Below are 20,687 nucleotides of genomic sequence, written 5' to 3' on the forward strand. Positions count from 1 at the left end.
TCATCTTCCCTCACCTTCCCCTAGATATATTTTTTTGACAAAAAATTAATAAATTTATATGATTTATTTCAACGAATTCTTGAGCTAAGATATTCTTGCTTTGACAATGATTTTTCTTTCTTTCAGAGTATATTTTCACTGAAAAATTTTTTCATGTCATTTTATAGGGGAAGGGGGGGGGGGAAATGGGCCCCCTAAAATTTTCAATATCCAAAAATATTTGGGGGCAAAATGGGCCCCCAACATTTTCAACTCTCGAAGTATTTGGGAGGTATAATGGGCTGATTAGACTTTAAAAACCAAAGAATATTTTTCAGTTCAACGTGTTCTAGAGTTTTTGAATTATAGAGGAAATTATATAGGTAAAGTACGAACTAGGTCACGAGTTAAATAACAGCATTATTTACTATATTTTTTGTTAAAAAACTATTTATTTTACAGAAGCTTCCCTGACTATTTTTGCGATGATCTGTGTGTGTGTGTGTATTTTTTTTTTTTTTTTTTTTTTTTTTTTTTTTAGAGGGGGAATCCTTTTTGCGGATTCCAGGCATAGCTGTTTCACCTATATATGTAAAGACTCGACGCAGCGTCATACTAAAACTCGACGCTAACGCCCCTACTCACTAAACCCTAAAACACTTTTCTTCTTTCCTCTAATCCTTCATGGGAACCGCCGTCAGGCATTACTTCGTGAGGGGAGGAACTAGCTACTGCTCTTCCTTCTGGTGGCTAAGGTGTTAACTACCTTCCTTCTATCTTCTGATATTTGCTCTTCTTCTTTCGGTGGAACGCAAGTCTTTGAGGACTTCTGTTGCAAACGTGTTGGTAGCGTTCCAGGCAGCTTCTGATGACAACATTGCTTCCACTATTTAAATTACTTTCATCCATGATATAAATAATAATTTAAAGTTATCAGGAACGTGGACCAAGGGTAAAAACAAATGTTACGTTTTCAAATGTTGCAACGTTTCGTTGTTATTTACAACTTCTTCAGGCAAGCTGTGTACAGAGAAAAAAAAAACAATAATATAAAAACATGTAAAACATATGAAAGAATACAATTTGAAAAGATAAATTCTTACATTTGAGGTTAACATTTATGTAATAACAATAATCTTCTGAAACACTTCATCGTTAATTATTATTTAAGATTATTGTTATTATATAAATGTAAACCTCAAATGTAAGAATTTATCTTTTTAAATTGTATTCTTTCATATGTTTTACATGTTTTTATATTATTGTTTTTTTTTCTCTGTACACAGCTTGCCTGAAGAAGTTGTAAATAACAACGAAACGTTGCAACATTTGAAAACGTAACATTTGTTTTTACCCTTGGTCCACGTTCCTGATAACTTTAAATTATTGCTTCCACTAGTGAATCTGGTTGCATTCTCTGGTTCAGGATCCTCTCGAACTCTTCACGCTGTGGATCGAAACGAGGACATACAAAGAAGATGTGCTCCGCATCTTCAGCAACTACTGGGCAGGACGGGCACTCCGAAGAGTCATCGTGCTTAAAGCGGTGTAGATACTCTCGAAAACACCCGTGTCCCGACAACATCTGCGTAAGATAGTAATTGACCTCGCCGTGATTCCGGTTAAGCCGAATGTCGATCCGAGTTATGAGGCGGTGCGTCCACCTACCCTTCTCTGCAGCATCCCATTGTAGTTGCCGTCGGCCTATGTTGTTCTGCCGTTCTTCAATTTTAAGTTCTTCAGGGCTCAGTGCAGTTGATCTTTTTCGTTGGTAAAGGGCTCGTCTTTCCTCTGCTAGAACTCGAAGAGGTAGGGTTCCGGCAATGACGCACACTGCTTCTTCTGATATAGTGTGGAAGGCACTAGCTACTCGTAGGGCACTCAATCAATATACTGGTCCAGCTTTTCTCCATGATTCTTGGGTATCCAGTGCATCAGCCCAAATGGATATTCCGTAAGTGAGCACTAATGTGACTACTGATGACAATAGTAGCCTCCTGCTCTGCATTGGGCCTCCGATGTTAGGCATCAGCCGTGCGAGACTAGCCCTCACTATTGACGCTTTGGCACTGACGTGTTCCACCTGCTGCTTGAAGTTGAGTCGGGCATCTAACATCACTCCCGGATAACGGATAAATGGTTGTGATGTGATTTCTTGTTCTCCGACTCTCAAATTGATAGTTTCTACTGTTTTTCTACTGGTGATGAGCACTGCCTCGGTTTTATGCTTGGCTAGTTGCAAGTTCACCATGTCCATCTACAAATTGACTCGCCTGAATGTAATATCAAATGCCATTTCTATCTCTTCGAGGTGCTTTGCGACGATCACGACAGCTACGTCATCTGCATATGCTACAAGTTTGACTCCCGTAGGCAATGCTATTCTCAGGAGGCCATCATACATGATGTTCCATAGCAGCGGACCTAAAACTGATCCCTGTGGCACTCCTCCGGTGATTTCGTACTCTTTTGTACCGTTCTTCGTGTCATATTTCAGAACCCTATTTGTGAAGTAGCTCGCTACCATTCTGCGAAGGTATCCTGGTACGTTTTTTTCTTCTAGAGCCCGCATAACGCAGTCCCAGTTAGCGGAGTTGAAGGCATTCTTGATGTCCAAAGCAGCCACCAAGCAGTATTTCTTCTTTCCATCCTTCCATCTCGTTCCGACGATTGCATCCTTGGCTGTATCAAAAACCAATTTGATCGCATCCAAAGTTGACCGTCCTTTTCGGAAACCAAACTGGTTCTCTGCCAGGAGTGGATCGACTACAGCCTCTATTCTCTGATGAATTATGCCCTCGAATATCTTGCCGGCCGTGTCTAACATGCAGAGTGGTCGATAGGATGACGGTTCTTCCGGCGGCTTTTTCCCCTTCGGAAGTAGCACTAGCCTGTTTCCACTTCTGGGGAAAAGTCCCTTCCTTCAGGCATGTATCGTAAACGTCCAGGAATAATGCCGGTGCTGCCCTAAGGATTGATTTCAGGGCAATATTAGGGATTCCGTCCAATGCCGGCGCCTTATTATTCCCTACTCGATTGGCTGCCTCTATCAACTCGTCCAACGTGATAGTTGGGATGTCTTCAGGGTTGAGCTGCTCCAACTTGTAGGTGAATACCGGCTGTTGGGGAAACAGCGCAGTAACAGTCTTCTCTTGGAGCTGTGGACACGTAGGTGATGGCATTGGCTGGCATTTCAGGTGGGTCATAACCACCTTATACGGTCTGCCCCATGGATCTTTCTCTACTTCTGCGACCAGTTCCTTTCAGCAGCATCTTTTGCTTTCTTTAATGGCTCTGTTTAGTCCTCGACGGGCCTTTTTATACTCTGCCAACAGCTCTGCGGAGTTAGGTCGTCTGTAGCCACGCTGAGACTTTCTTCTTTTTTTAAGTCACTCTGAACGTAGAATGCTAATGTGATCGTTCCACCAGTGCACCGAAGGTCTTGAATTCATGCCACGTTTCCGAGACATACTGGCGTCGCAAGCCTGGGTGACTCTTCTCATTAGGTCCTTGGTCTTCTCTTCAGTAGTTTCTACGATGATCGGATCGCACTCTAGGGCTACTACTAAAGCAGTGAGGTCGAGAGATTTAACTTTCCACCCAAACGCGCTGGCGTTCCTGTTGACTCTTGTTAGATTCTGGCCAGTTGATATTTCCCATAGTATCGCACTATGGTCACTGGCTGTGTAGATGTTCAATACTTTCCAAGAAAAACCTCTTCGAGCTAAGCAACTGCTGACAAATGTAAGGTCGACAATTGAGTTTGCCTCTCCCTTAGTATACGTTGGCGTGTCACCGGTGTTAAGAAGGATCACGTCCAGTGTGGCCATTGCCTCGAGAAGTGCTTTTCCACGTGTATTAGTGAACTTGCTGCCCCATTCTGCTGCCCAGGAATTGAAGTCACCAGCTATTGCCACGGGAAAGTGTTTTCTTGCGTCCTCAGTTAGCCGATCAAGGAAGTCTTCAAACTGTTCATTAGAGAGACTAAGTGGTACATAGCAACTGTAGAAGCGGAGGCCATCTACCCATGCTGCTACGAAGCCGGCTTCTTTATTGTTGACTGTTCTCTGAAAAGGACATTTACCGCAGGATCAGATGACGGCTTTGTTAGTGCTGTCGGATTCTCAGGGTTGGTTACTCAGGTGTCTATAAGGCTCGATTATAAGTGCTACGTCTGCCTCTAATTCGCGCACAGTTTGCATGAGCAGGTCATGCGCAGCCTCACAATGATTGAGGTTGAGCTGCAATATCTTCATGTTCTTGGCTTCGTTATCTTTTGGAGCGCTTCTTGGAAGACGGGGCATCTATTCGTGCCTGCATGGTGAGCCGCCTTTTCTACGCCATGCTGTTCAATGCACAGTGCACATTTAGCTGAATTTTTACAATCAGCAATTTTGTGTCCTTCTTTTCCGCACCTTATGCAGTGCTTAGACCGGTCGACTTCGCTTTTGCACTGAGATCCGAAGTGCCCAAAGTGCCAGCATTTGAAGCATTGTATGGGTCTCTTTGTTGCTCTCATTCGGCAATTGACCCAGCCGATCCTTATTTTGCAGTTTCCCTCCAGTAACTTTTGTGCTGCAGCTGCTGGTAGTGACACTGTGGCTGTCTGCGTACCCCTAAAGGCTTTACGGATTTTGATTGCCTCTAGTGGGATTTCACAACGTTCTCCAGCTTCCCTCTTTAGAGCGGTCTGAATATGCTCTTTCTTCGTGTCGTCATTGACATCTTGGATCTCGATGGTCTCCTGTGGTCCTTTGCAGATCACTTTCGCCTCCTCCTTAAGGATGTCTGCGATCGTCTTTTGGAGGGCTTGGTCTTTGTCAGTGCTGTTCTTCGAAATCGTAATCAACAAGTCGCCATTTCTGGTGTTGTTGATCTTATCTACCGTTGAACGAACCTACTCATCTGGGACGTCCTGCTTTATGCGACGCAGAATCTCGGCATATTTTGTTTTCTCGGCCGGGCGGATGATCAGTGCGTCGGGTCTGATCCATTTGCGTGGTTTTTTCTGCTTAGGCTCTGGTCTGGGCTCCTTCGGCGGCTGCTTTGAGAGTTGCTCTCTAGCTAGCTTCCTCTTCTCCTTCTTAGACTGTACTTTTTCCCAATCAGTCGCCTTCTTAGGTTCGTCGCCCTGCCCTGCCAGTCGTTGGGGAGGGCTTTTTTTCAAGTCCTTCTTCTTTGTGACTTTGTCAGTTGGCTCTGGCGAATTCCGGTCCTTTCTCTTTCCAGGCCTTGTGTCAGTTTCACCCTTGTCCTCAGCAGCAGATTCGCCGTCACCGTCGGCTCCAGTGTCCATTGCTTCTTCCGTCTCAACTTCAGTTTGAATGCGTCGTCGTGATGACTGCCATTCCTCGTCCAGTTTCTTGAATCTTCCAAGAGCATTGACTACACTGGTTGTCTTGGTCTTTATCTCCTTGTGGATATTGACCTTAGTTTGAACAAACTCTTGCAGCTCAATGGTCAGCTTTTCAAGGCGCTCCAGTGCTTGCGTTCTCTTTATTTCAGCGCTTGCTTCAATCGCTGCTTGATGGGCATGAAGCACGTTTCCACTCTTGTTTGTTTCCTGTAAATTACTCATACTTTTTGATTTACCAGCGCATCGTACGGAGTGGAGCGGGTTGTCATAACTAGGAACGGGTGTACCCTCGGAGATAGTACTCCTATCCCAGTTCCCTTAGGCCTAGCCGACACTTAGCCAGTCCCGGAATACACGGACGGACTAGACTCGCTCGGGGTGGTGAAGATTCCGATCTCTAACACTCACTGTGTACTTTCTGATCAAGGCCCGAAGTGGCTGGCTCCTGATCCGCTACTGCAACTTACATCTCGGCAGAGCAAGCTCACATCAGCCGTAGCCCGCATCGTCGGAAATAATCGACACGGGTTCCGGACACTCCCAGTGAGTTACAGCAGGGAACGATCGTCTTGCTAGGTCAGTTAGTGTGACCAACCTATTAAAGGGGGGGGGGGAGTTTTGTCCACGGGAGCGTATTTTATTTGGCTCCTACCCTCTGTACCTCATCAACTAAGAGACCTAGTGTCATCCATGGACAGCGAGTGTTCTCCCATCCGCTACGGGGAGACGCGCTTAGTAGCAGTTTTGCCTCTGCCGTAGGTGTGTGTTTGTGTGTGTGTGTATGAACGTAAACCTCTCATAACTTTTAAATGGCTCGACCGATTCAAACGGGATTGACAGCAATCGAAAGAGTTTCTTGCCCCTAGATATTTTAGAATATTCAAGGTAATTTGGACCAATAAATTTTGAGTAATCTCGAAAATAAAATTTTCAGAAAATGTTTTTTTTTTAATAAATTTTAATCTGCTGAATCAATTGTTTTTAAAAACTAATCAGCTCTTAAGCTTAAAAAACTGCGTCGATCGCCGTCAACGCTATCAAAATCGGTCGATTCGTTTGTGAGGTATCGTGAACAAAATATTTGGGAAAAAGTGTTTTTTTTTTCTTACGTAACTCCGACAATTATTCCTGGATCGTTTTTGATTCAACGAGATGATTTTTAGAGCTTAAAAAAATCACTTCAATCGTCGCCAATAACGTCAAAATCGGTTGAATGGTTCGAGAGATATTTAATTTTAAAAAATTAAAAAAAGTATTTTTTTAACATATCTTTGAAATTTCACGTCCGATTGTTTGGTTAGTGATAAATAATCTTTTTGTTCTAGCAAGACTGCATAGAATGCCTTTAATTTTTTTTAAATCGGTTAATTCATTTGTGAGATATCGTCAAAAAAATTCTAAAAAATTGTTTTTTTTTGTGATACATTTTTATTGGCTTCACCAATCGATTCGAAAAACTGATCGGTTTTTAAGCTTAGAAACCCGCGTTGATCGCCGTTAACGCGACTGAAATTGGTTGATTAGTTTGAGAGATACTTTTGTCGAAATAATTCAAAAAACGCGTTTTTTTTTAAATTTACACCGACATTTTTTACCTGATTTATTATTGCTTTTGGCGTGAAATGTGGAGCGCTTAGGTATGGAGCTAGCGGGAAGTTGCAGGGATGGGTTTTAGGGTCTATTGTCATCCTAATTTTTTATACTGAATACATAATAAAAAAATTCAAAATATAAAACAAGTAAGAAACATATTGAGTTTTTTCGGGGGCCCGTTTTATCCCACTTTTCTCAATTTTTTAATTTCGATATACAGAAAAAAATTAATACCATAAACTCAGTAAAAGGCCAAAAAAAGTAAAACGAGCTGAGAAACTCATATTATAAAAATTTTCTGAAGGTGGCCCATTTTGCCCCACATTTTCAATTTTTCATTTTTAATGAACAGAGTAAATTGAGGTCAAATACTTGGCAAGGGACTAAAAAAAAGTAAAACCGGAGAAAAACACTTAGGATATCAAAATTTTTTTATTAAGGGGCCCATTTTGCCCCCCCCCCCTTCCCCTACTTTAGATGAAAGTTGATAAAGGGGAACATATTACAGATTAAATTATAGTTACCTAATAATTATAATCGTTGCTGAAATTATAAAGACAAAAAATATAACTCGAGTAGTTCAATTTATGTGGCTATATATTTTAATTTAAAATTTTCAGTTAATCTCAAGCAACAACAAGCGTCTCATCAGAATATTTTCACCTTTAATCTGGCTAAATCGACTGAAATCTCATAAGAATCCATTAAAAATATGCAAACGGTCAGAGTGCAAGTGAAGGATTCTTAACTTGTTGAAAGAGTCTGCTTGTCGACATGGTATACATAGTCTTATGGTAGCTTTATATTCTTGTGTATATCGCTGTTGAACGCGAAAATTCTATGAACAGGCACTCTGTATCCATTTAGTCCAATGTACAGCAAAACGGCTCATTCCTGGCGTCGGTTTAATGGCAGTTTAAGGGGATTTCGGTGGGTAATTAGAGGCGGTAGGAAAAAAAGCTATGGAGTAAAGAATAAGAGACGGACGAAGAATGAAAAAAAGTGTTGCGGCGACAGTTTTCTTTCTCTTTTTCGCACGTTTCGGTTTGTGCTAAGCGTTACAAAGAGTCTCAGTTACACGATTATTCTCGTTATACGCTTGAATTCTGTCTCCATCGACGTTTTCTTTCTTTTCTCAGGCGATTCCTCCCCTATATTATCACACATATTATGACCTGTATAGGTTTACTATACTAACTTATACCCGTGTAAATTGCACTAATGGGATATACATAAGTAGTATTTATTTTTTTTTTATTGTCAACTCCACAAAGAATTTTTTTTTTGGTTGCGGTGTCATTTATCCGATCGTTAAATTGAGATTATCAATTTACGTATTCAGAAAAAAGACTGCTTGATTGAAAAAAATATTTTTTTTTCAAAATTTCGCTCTTGATTCAAATGTTCAATTTTTTTAATTTAAGAAGTTAACTATTGAATCAATAAATAAAAATTTTCAGATGAACAGCAGAAAGTTCTTTATTGAAGGATTTTACTCTTAAACAAAGCACTTCACTGATTTTAAACAAGATACACACATAGTTCTTCCAAAAATTTCTTTCTCGTAAGACAATATGGGTGGTTTGGTAGAGTAGCCGACATGTATTCGGAAGGTTCTGGGTTCGAATCCCAGTCCGAGCTATCTAATAATTTTTCTCGCATATTCTATAAACTCACATTAAGATGATCCTCTCTACATTCCTTTCTCAATCCTTTCCTACCAATATCCTGTTACGTGAATGTGGAACGCTTCACGTAATAACTACCGTAACTCCTATTCTTTCCCGCTTTACAGCATTATTTATATTTGTAAAAAATGTGGAACGCTTCACGATTTTGCGTGTCATCCTTGCGCAGGGGCCATGCTAAAGGGGGCCTTGCGCATATACACGCATAATCGTGAAGTGTTCCACATTTTTACAAATATAAATAATGCTGTGAAGCGGGAAAGAATAGGAGTTACGGTAATTATTACGTGAAGCGTTCCACATTCACGTAACAGGATATTGGTAGGAAAGGATTGAGAAAGGAATGTAGAAAGGATCATCTTAATGTGAGTTTATAGAATATGCGAGAAAAAATTATTAGATAGCTCGGACTGGGATTCGAACCCAGAACTTTCCGAAGACATGTCGGCTACTCTACCATTTGAGCTATCCGGTCTATACTAAATTTCCTTTCGCTTATTCTATATACATTAAGCTACACCGTCCATCTTACCTTAACCAAGGTAACATTGGTTCAAGATATTACCGACTTGATTCAAAAATTCCTTCAAAATTAACAAATTTTTAACTTCTATTACTTTCATATCATAAAAAAATTTTTGCTAAAAAAATAATTAGTTGTGTTCGATAGTTTTTTTTTTTTTAAATATCATTCGAAATTTGTTTCTTTACAAGGCTCGAACTTAAAACTTTCAAGGTACATAAAATATAAATATTGGCTCCTGCGCTAGTCTGCCTTGTTCGATAAAAAAAAATTTTTAATATTTTTTAGAATAAGTTTGAATACCAATTTTGATTTTGTTGCTACTTTGAATGAAGAAATTAGTTCTTGAGCTAAAAAAATAAAGTTCTTATAAGAAAACGAAATTATTTTCAATTGAAGAAAATTGTCCTTCAACAATCAGTTTGATTGTATCTCACGAAGATTTTATACTTTTGATTGAAAATCTAAATCTCTCAAGCTAAGATTGCGAGATTCAAGACAAGAAGCACTTGCAACAAGAAAACTGGTTACCTTCAGAATAATTTTTATAAATCAAGAAAATTTTTCTTGAATTCAGACCACTTTTCTATCATAGTGCTGAATAAACTAAATTAAGTTCAGTTAAACTTTGGTAAACCATACAATATATAAGTGGGGTGCTTGCAATACAACGCTTGACCGACAATCGAATTCAAGAGGTTACATATAACAGTCTCTTAGCATATTAAGCACACTGTTGCAGTATAGAATAATGTCTCGGTGGAGTCGCAATCGGGTCTATATACATCCGTTTGTCAGTAATACACAAGGAAAACCACTGAGATTTTTTCAAGTAGGTCTTTCGCGCTTACCCCTGGGCGTGCTCTTTCTTCTTATTTCATCATCTCTTGGTGTTCAATCAGACCTCCCGTTGACACGGCAGATGCGAGCTCCCGGGATATTATGTATATATTGTCGCCGCCCAAAAAGAGAAAGAGAGATGGTACGAAATGTTTACCCACAGAAGTATCTTTTATTGTAAATGTGAAAGGGGACACGCAGTTAAGCTGTAATATAGTTTGTCAGCTTTTATATAAAATAAAACCATCACTTGATCGTTATATACTCGTGTAAGTTTGCAAGTAGTGTATGGCTTTTATATTTGACACAAAACTTTTATTTTATTTCATTTTGTTTATTTTTATTCGTTGTATGTATACTGAAATATGTCACTGATCCTTGACAAGCGATTAGTAACGTTATCGAGAGTATGCATGTTGTCAAAATAAATACAATAAAAATGTATAAATCAAAACATAGATATGCTATCACACATATAGTTATAAATAAAACTCAGTGACACACGCTTCGTTTTCCAATTCTCAATAATAAAAAAAGGAGCATTACGTTTGAAAGACTTAGCATGAACACGGTGCACGGAACGGATACACGGAAAATTCATATTCTTCTCAACATTCTTTATTCTTTTATCTATAATAATAGCTTTTCTCAACATTATTCACTGTCCAATATAACGTACTATATATGCCAGCGTGTTATTGATTTCATCTTAATCAGATCTCAATATCTCAATTACGTTTTGAGCCGTGGGCCTCGGATCGTCTGGTTTGTTTGCTGCTGAGATTTCAAAGCCGAGACCCATTGTCTGAGAGCCACCCCCTAAGCTTGGTAGCGGCTTAACTTTTCATTCTCCTGTAAATTGCAGGTTCTGTATCGTAACTTAACTGTAAGAGAGTATAAGGGGTATGGTAAAAAAGCATCCATACCGTTCGTATACAACCGTTGGTTATAAATGGGTGTAAATCGAATGAAACAATGGAACCTTTTCATTCTTCATTCCTACAACTTTTTATACTTTATTTATTATTTCTATTTCACTCTCTTTCGCTTTTATTTTATATAATATATAACTATAATCAGATCCTTACACCTTTTTTTACTCTATATCTTTTATTTATAGCTTATCTTTTTTCTTACAGTCAACTTGAAGGCTCTTCGATGGATCATTGCGGAGAGGATTAGCCTTCACTGAATCTTAAATCGTTACCCGATTACATCCACTGTTACTCGTTTTATATTTTTAGTTTCATTTTCAGTTTTTTTTCACGATTTCTTTTATTATCTTTTCATATAAAGGCTTAAACTCAAAAAGAAAAAAAATAATAATAACAACCGGCATCAGTAGAAAATTAACGAGCAGTATTGTAAACCCAAATTGATTCTAAAATATAACGGATAATAAGAACGATACATGTAACATGACGCGCGTGTCGCTCGTGCTAATAATGAGCATTATGTTAAACGGTCAAACGCGGTCCATGCAATGGTTACATCAATGTTCAACTATTGAAAGCTCTCGGTACATTTGTACATATATATTCCATGAATAAGAGATAGAGAGATCGAAAAAGTGAGGAAAACTGAATAAGAGAATAAAGAAAGATATAAAGCAACGACTACAGACGGCACGCGTTGAGCCACGTGTCAACGCTCGTCTATGACGCTTCGTTTCATCGATTGTGACCCTTTATTTAATTAGCTCAACTCTGATATATATTAACCTTAATTCACTTCAATTTTGTAACTGTATACATCCAATAGCTATAAAAATAATAGTTTTCGTATTCTAATAGAGGTTTTTATAAAGTTACTAGCTGACCCGGTAAACTTCGTATCACCTACAATATATTTTATTACACTTTTTGATCAGCGATTATCAATCTTTAAACTCTAGTCTACTTCGATAAAGAATAAATACTGGCTGTATGAAGTGCGGTTAGAATTTTGTCAAGTAATTAAATGAAACTCGCTTCTCATTATCGCCTGAAAATCAAGATCCCAAAAAATGAACACTGAATTTATGAAATTTTTTTTTGTTCATATATACAGAAGATTTTGAGTTATAGCCAGACTAACGCACAGCAATTCATTTATATATATATATATATATATATATATATATATATATATATATATATATATATATATAGAAGAAGATAGTATAATTCTGCAGTATACTTGTACGTATTTTCCTACATATTGAACAATTTTGGTACACTCTTGCAACCTTGAGGCTCAAGCGTAACAATAGCGATTCCGATACAAAATTAATAATTTTTTATTTTTTTAGCTGAACTTTTGGGTTTTCCAAAAACTTTTATTTTTCTAAACCATCCCTGAACTATAGCGAACAAAACAAAAAAAAAATTTTGAAAATCGGTCCAGCCGTTTTTGAGTTTTAGCGAGACTAATGCACAGCAATTTATATATATATATATATATATATATATATATATATATAGCTATATATATATAGCATATATATATATATAGATATAGATATATAGATATGAGAAAAAAATTCGGATAGCTCGAACTGGGATTTAAACCCAGGACCTCCCGATGACATGTTGGCTGCACTTTAATTTTTAAATTTTCGATTTTTTAATGTTTATGATTTTTTTTAAAATGTTTTTTTTTTTTTTTTTTTTTTTATAAACCATTTTTAAACCATAACGTACAAAACAAAAAAAAAATATGAAAATCGGTCTAACCATATTTAAGTTTTAGCGATACTAACGCGCAGCAATTCATTTTTATAACTATAGATATGGTGGTTGAGTATTCTTGAATTTTCTAATTTTCCGCGCAATTTTCTTAATTTTTTCTTTCATAAGAACCTTCTCCTAACAATAACAAACACATCAAAAAAAGAATTAGTGAAATCGGTCCAGCCATTCACGCGTGATGGTGTGACGAAGGGAAATAGGGATTCATTTTTATATAGATAGATTTTATATATATAGATTGCGAACAATGTGATCGATAAAAAGTGATTAATATTTTGAAATTGTTAATGATGTTAAAATTACTTTTTACTTATAATTTTTGACATAATACATGAATTTTTCTATTAGTATTTAAAAAATTATATCGAGAACTTTGATATCAGACTTATTGTAAATACTCGCGCAACGTCATGAAAAGTTTAATCGCATTTGAAAGTATATAAGTAATAAGTTATAATAGAACAAAGATAAAAATTTTAGAGATTTATTATTAGTATAGAAGTGTAGATATAAATTTTTGGATTTTTTTTTATTGATGCAGTTTGACAATTGACCACTGTGATATATGATAACTATGATCTGGGAAAGATGTACTTACATACAGATATTTTATTATTGAATGTATGTATATATCTACACGGAATAAAATAATCTGTGGAAATGACAGATATGGGAATGTTAAATTGACATGGCCAGATTTTGTTAGATTTACAAAGAAAAACTGTCAAATTTACAGAAATAATATGTGAAAATAACATAACCATAAGATGTCAGATTTACAGATAAAAACTGTCAAATTAACAGTAATAATATGTAAAAAGTTAATTAGGGGAGCCTGGGGCACGACGGTCCCCTTAACGGTTTTTGAAGGTTCAAGACGGTTTTTGCGGCTTTTAACTATCAAATTCGTTTATTTTCCGTCTGTTTCGAATAAATCAGTCGAAATTTTGCAAAAAATCAGACAAAAAATTTTTTTTGTGGGATACGACGGTCTTCTCCCCAAAAAATCATATAAAAAAAAATTTTATTCTTTTTGAAGCCAATGTCATCAAAATCTAGATATTCTCCTCCCAGAAAACATCGTCGAGGGAAAACCACGATTCTTAAGTATCGCCCGAAGTCTTGAGTATCGCTGAGAACAAAGAAAAATCAAAATGAAGCAAAAAGACCGCAGTTAAAAAAAAAAAAATTAGATTAAAACAAAAATTTGAAAAAATGCTTACATCTTTAAAAATGTCAATAGTTCACAAGATTCAAAGTTATTTCTTAATTATTGATATTTTTAAAGATGCACTGAAAAAATTTTTGTCCAGAAAAAAATTTCTTGGCTCAAAAATCGTTTAAGGTAGTACCTCCACGAAAAGCATATATCAAGAAATTTATGGGATTTTTTTTATCGAAAGATAAATATATTAATAATTTACCACCAAAATTTCAGATCAATTCACCGTACCATTTTTGAGTAATTAATTTACAAAATTGCATCTTTTACACGTAGAGGTATAGAGAGATGGTAAAGTTAGTATGAAATCTTCCGTACCACTCAAGTGATGCAAATAGATTTCATACTAACTTTACCATCTCTCTATACCCCTACGTGTCAAAGATGCAATTTTGAAAATTAATTATTCAAAAACGGTGCAGTGAATTGATCTGAAATTTTGGTGGTGAATTATTAATATATTTATCTTTCGATAAAAAAAATTCCATAAGTTTCTTGAAATATGCTTTCGTGGAGGTACTACCTTGAGATGAATTTTAGTTTTTTGACAAAAAAATATCAATATTTATCATAATAAAATTTTTGCATTAATTTCGATAGATTTACAAACAAATAGATTCACTTGAATTAAACAATAAATACTTCGATTAATTCGATCAATACTTGAGACAAGAAAATATATTCTTGAAAATTATCAAGTAACATCGGTATAAGTTTATATCTTTAAAACTGTCAATAGTTCATAAGATACAAGGTAATTTCTTAATTATGTATTTAGGGATAGAGCATTTTTGAATGCAGCCTACACAGAAAAAAAAATGTTCTTGAATCAAGTATATATTTTTGAAGAGCTCAATATTCTTGGCTTGAGTAGAAAAATTCTTGATTTAAGAAAACTTTTCTTGATTTAAGGAAACTTTACTTAATTCAAGAATTTTTCGTCTTGATTCAAGACAATTACCCTCTTCAAAATTATATTCTTTGTTCAAGAATTTTTCTCTTGAATCAAGTTAATTTTTTTTTCTGTGTAACTACTTATCATCATAAATTGACTATTGGTGAGAATGATATTAAATCATGAAAAGGCCCAACTCTAGGTCAAGACTTTTCCAACAATACCAAATTTAATCATAAAAACCCATTTTGTCATATAAATACACTGGCCACAGAATTTTGCTTATTCTCTTAACAGTATAGATAAATCTAATATTCATTATTATAGTTATATGTATCTTAATGCTTTTTACTTTCTATGGTTTGCAGATTTGAACAATTATTTTATGTGACCTAATTTTTTTACCTAATTTTTTCAGTTAAAACTTTAATTTTTAAAATATTTTTTTGTTTATTGTTTACATTTCACGAAATGTGAAATTCTTACTCATAAATAACAAGTTCAATTTTTGTTTTAACATAAATTTAACTTTTTTTTTTTTAAAAGTGAATTTCACATTTTTTTAATGACATTATTACATTGAAAAACTGTAAAATTAACAGTTTTAGATTGACAGTTTTCACAATGTGAAAATAACATTTTTAACTTTGTAAAATTGACATTTTTGGGTTGACAGCGGTAAATCTGTAAATTTGACAGTTTTTTCTGTAATTTTGACAGAGTCTTTTTTTCCGTGTATGTACGTATAATGTATGTATGTATGTATATTTATATTAGGGTGGCGCAAAAAAACCGACTATTTTTTTTTTTTTGAGTCTCGAGCGAAAAAATGTTAGTTTTTGATGTTTTAAGAGCTCTCTCTAAAGGACAACTTAAAAAAAATTTTTAAGATGTCGCTCCAAATTTTTTTAAAATTCAAAAATCGTCAGAAATCGAACTTTTTTCTTTTTTTTATTTTTTTTTCTCGTTACGGTATAATCTTATAGACTAAAAAAAAATAAGTTTCTGAAAATTTCAGTTCATAATTTGAATTTTGAAAGGTCGCTCATAATTTTTTTCAATTTATTAGTGCATTAGTTTAGATTTTTTCGAGCGACCTTTTACTACTCAAATTAAAATTCCATGCACTTTTTTTTTTTTATTTAGTACAATAATCGATAAAAATACATCACGAGATGAACTAAAAATCAAGCACAACATAGAAAATATAATTTTTTTTTAATTTAATAATTTTATTTAATCAACTGCCAGGCGTGGGTTTGAATCCCAAGCTGGTCTTAGAAACCAGCTTGGTTGAGATTGGACCTTGCCGCGTAGGTTAAGATTTTTTCAAACCCAAAAGACCCCAACGTACCACTCCCAACACTTAAAGTCTGCGACATGACTAATTAAAGAAAAAAAAAAAATTATGAGCGACCTTTCAAAATTTAAATTTTGAACTGAAACTTTCAGAAACTTATTTTTTTTTGGTCTATAAAATTATACCGTAACGAGAAAAAAAATTAAAAAAAAAAAAAATTCGATTTTTGACGATTTTTGAAATTTTAAAAAATTTGGAGTGACCTCTTAAAAATTTTTTTTTGAACTGTCCTTTGGTGAGGGCTCTTAAAACATCAAAAACTAACATTTTTTCGCTCGAGACTCAAAAAAAAAATTAGAAAAACGGTTGACCCTAAAGGCCATCCCTGCAACTTCCCGCTAATTCCGTTAATACCTAGGCGCTTAAAATTGCACCTATGAAGTTTTTGAGCTCTTCGAGCTCAAAAATACAATCTATGTGTTGTTTTGAGCTCTCCAATTTTTTTTGAATTTTCAAACCGCAATAACTTTTGAATGAATGAACCGATTTTTATGCGGTTGGCGGCATTCTACGCAGTTTTTTAAGCCTCATAAAGAATTTTTAAGTTTCAATTGGCGGGAATAGTCAGGGAAGCTTCCTAGGACCTCAAAACGTCGAGATCTGATGAAAACTCGATTTCCGAAAAACGGGGTAAAACCAATAACTTCCCGATTTTTGAAAATTTTAAATTTTCTTAGCGGGAAGTTAAAAAAATAGTCGGTTTTTTTGCGCCACCCTAATATATATATATATATATATATATATATATATATATATTGAGCAAGTAGCTGCGCAAAGTTCCATTCACGCATACACCAGGCTCGCAAACAGATTGCTAGGTTGAGTCGAATATATTGAAATAATCTCGGTAAATACGACAAGTTCGGTTATGAAATTTGCCGAAGGGCTTGTGACGAACGTTTGCAACCTTCTTCCTCTCTCTCTCTTTCTCTTACCCTCCATCCTCTCATCCAATGCTTCTCACTATCGTTATTCCCCACCAATTCTTCTTGTCCTCCCCGCGGTAAATTTCGTCTCGCCAAGCGAGCTGCTTCAAGTGATATTTGCTGAAAATCGGTTCAATAGCAACTTGGGTACCAGAATCTGTTCATCTCTTATACATTTCACTATCAAACTATTCTATAAACTATCTCTTACAGTAAGTCTTCTCTAGTTACCGCAAACCGATGCGCACGTTTAACTTGTCTCACGTTATTTGTTGGACGATAGTTTTGTTTACTGATAACCACCCAATCTCAATACCAGATATTATGCTTTGATGTACCTATTTATCGTGTATTTTCTTTGAAACAAAAATATAGAACAATATGTTTATACATTATTCTTCATAATTAGTTGGTATAATTTTTTCTATTTTCTGAGTTAAAAATAATCAAAATGACTATTAAGGTCATATTTAACTAAAAATAGTTTAAGTGACTATATATTGGGGTTCAATATAATAAATAATTTTGGGTATAGAAACTTCAATGAAATAGTGCTAATGATATTTATCTAGATTTTCTTAGTTCGAAGAATCAGACTCTTCTCTCAGTATACAGTGATAAAAAAATTAATTTAATCTAGAAAAAAATTATGAAGAAAGAGAATCATTTTGAAGTATAGTTTTTGTCTTAAATTAAAAGCGGAGGAGTTTTTAAGTTCAGAATTTCTTTTTGGTTTATGTAAGTATAACTTGATTTAAGAACTTTTCTGCTTGATTCAAGATAAAATATTTTTCAAAATAATTCCATTGGTTCGATTTTTTCTTCTTGAATCTAGTTAATTTTTTTATCAATGTAGAAAATATTGATACTCATTATTACTGTTGAAAAAAAAAATCTTCCATTCACTAATTTTCACGTTATAATATGACCATTCGTTTTTTCATTACAACCCGTGTAAAAATCATCTGATATCATGATGAGGTTCATTATGAATATCATAATGAATCTCATATTTTGACACAAATATGAGATTCATATAAAAGCCATATCAATATTTATTTAAAATCTGTAATAAGTAAAATACCTATGTGAACGAATTTTTTTTAAGTAGATTAGTAAAATTTTCATTTTTTCTGTTAATCAGAGGAAAAGTATAATAATTGAGAAAAATAGTATTTTTATCATGCACTATACTGTTGAACTATAACTATAACTACTTTACTTTCTTTCTTGATTTTCTTAACTTAAAAGAATATTTAGAAAAACACTATTTTGGTTTAAAAAAAATTTTTGACTGACAAAATTTTTTCGTTTTAAGATAATTATTTTTAACTTCCCGCTACGAAAATCGAAGATTTTCAAAAATCGGGAAGTTATTGTTTTCACCCCGTTTTGCAAAAATCGAGTTTTCATCAGATCTCGACGTTTGAAGGTCACAGGAAGCTTCCCTGACTATCCCCGCGAGGTTGTCACGGCGTCTGTGTGTGTGTGTGTGTGTGTGTGTGTGTGTGTGTGTGTGTGTGTGTGTGTGTGTGTGTGTGTGTGTGTGTGAAAGTATGTGAACCGCTTATAACTTTTGAACGGCTTGACGGATTTCATCGCGGTTGGTGCCATTCGAAAGGGCTTGACTAAACTTAGATTTTGAAAACTATTTGGACCGATTCAGATCAATAGATTTTGAGAAATCTTCAAAAAACTGAAAAAAAAATTTTTTCCAAATGTGGTTTTTTTGGGATAACTTTTAAACGGCTCAATAGTTCAATTCCAAAAACTAATCAGCTCTTAACCTCAAAAAACCACGTCGATCGCGCCACCAGTCCGGTCAAAATCGGTTGATTCAGTCGAGAGATATCGTGAACGAAAGAAAACCGAAAAAAGTATTTTTTCGGAATAACTCCAAAATTCCTAGCGCGATCAATTCAATATTTAAGATTCTTTGTGAGGCTTAAAAAACTGCGTCGAATGCTTCTAACCGCGTAAAAATCGGTTTATTCATTCAAAAGTTATTGTGGTTTAAAAATTCAAAAAATAGTGTCTTATCAAATCTCTATCAGACTTTTGAGCTCGAAGAGCTTTAAAGGATAGGAAAGCAATCTCTTTGAGCTCAGAGAGCTCAAAATAACCCATAAATTGTATTTTTGAGCTCGAAGAGCTCAAAAACGTCATTGGTGCAATTTTAAGCGCCTAAGTATGAAATTAGCGGGAAGTTGCAGGGATGGCCTTCAGGGTCTACCGTTTTCCTAATTTTTAGTAGATTTTATAAAAATCTAACTATTGCAGCCGTCCTCATGGCGCAATTTTGAAAAAATTTAGTCGTTTTCTGACTCAGTTTGTCGAGCTGAGTCAGAAAATGTATATAGTTCAAAAGTTTATATATGTATGTATTTATATATATATATTAGGGTGTGCCAAAAAAAGACGATATTTTTTTTTTTCACTCTTAGCCCAAAATATGATAGGATATGTCTAAACAAAAATTCTGTCAAAAGGCCAGCTCTTAATTTCAATTTTAAGAGCTCCTTCATCGAACTTTAAGTTTTCCCATATAAATAACATGGAAAGTACGGTTTTAAACAGTATTTTACCCTGCAAGCTGTGAAGAAAATTTTTTTTGATAAAATGAATGATTGGACCTTTTTAAGCATTAAATTTCTGAGAAAAAATTTCATTGAGTCATAAATCAATCGTCATTATTTAAGTTTTTACGGATCTTTGAAATTTGAATTTTTTGAAAATTTTACGTTTTTTGCATTTAACAGCCAAACTATTGGAGATAGAAAAAAAAATTAAATAGCAATTTTGTAGTTCGTTTGATGCTCTATAACAAAGTTCTTAACAATTTTTTTGTATAATCAATAACAAAAAAGCTACAGACCTACAAAGTTTTGTTTTTATTATTTTTCACTTTTTTCAATTGAACTATCGATGATATAGAACAAAAAATTTAGTATAAATTTTTTAGTATATCAAATTTGCAACAAAATTGTATAGGTGAGATTTCTCGTATTATTGATGGTTAAAAGTTACAGGCTCAACAAATTCTATTTTTATGATTTTTCATCTATATCATGTAGTATATCAATAATATATATAAAAAATTAATAATAAATATAAAGTACATTCAATTTTTTACAAATTTATGCTTGGTAAACTTTATATACTGTCTGCAGTTCCTAGATCAAAAATTGTTTACTAAAATCCAGTAAGAATCAGAAGAACTACAATAAGAATTTGTGAAATAGAACCCTCCTTCAAGTTGTTTACTATGACTAGATTATTATAATTATGGTTTATGATGAAATATACACGATTAGATTAAATAATGATGATAATAAATTTATAATTACTTTGCAAATAAAACAGATAAAAAAGTTTTTTATAGTTTTGATTATATATTTAGACTCTAAAGAAATATGTTTCCTTTTCAATATCAATTAATCGCAATTTAACCTCTCCGTTTAAAAACTCAACATTTCAAAATACTATTTTTTGTCTCTCGTTCAAGCAGTTATTGATGAAAGTACCGCCTTTCAAATATCACTAAAAAATTAAAAAAATTCATTTGCTCCTTTAGAC

At 34.6% G+C, this 20,687-nt stretch overlaps 1 pseudogene; it reads right to left on the bottom strand.

Annotated features, from left to right (window-relative positions):
- Positions 1-8,740: 8,740 nt before the first annotated feature.
- Positions 8,741-8,872, bottom strand: LOC123270001 (annotated as a pseudogene).
- Positions 8,873-20,687: the final 11,815 nt, after the last annotated feature.

This window comes from Cotesia glomerata, linkage group LG7, assembly GCF_020080835.1.
Source record: "Cotesia glomerata isolate CgM1 linkage group LG7, MPM_Cglom_v2.3, whole genome shotgun sequence".
Classification (NCBI taxonomy): domain Eukaryota; kingdom Metazoa; phylum Arthropoda; class Insecta; order Hymenoptera; family Braconidae; genus Cotesia; species Cotesia glomerata.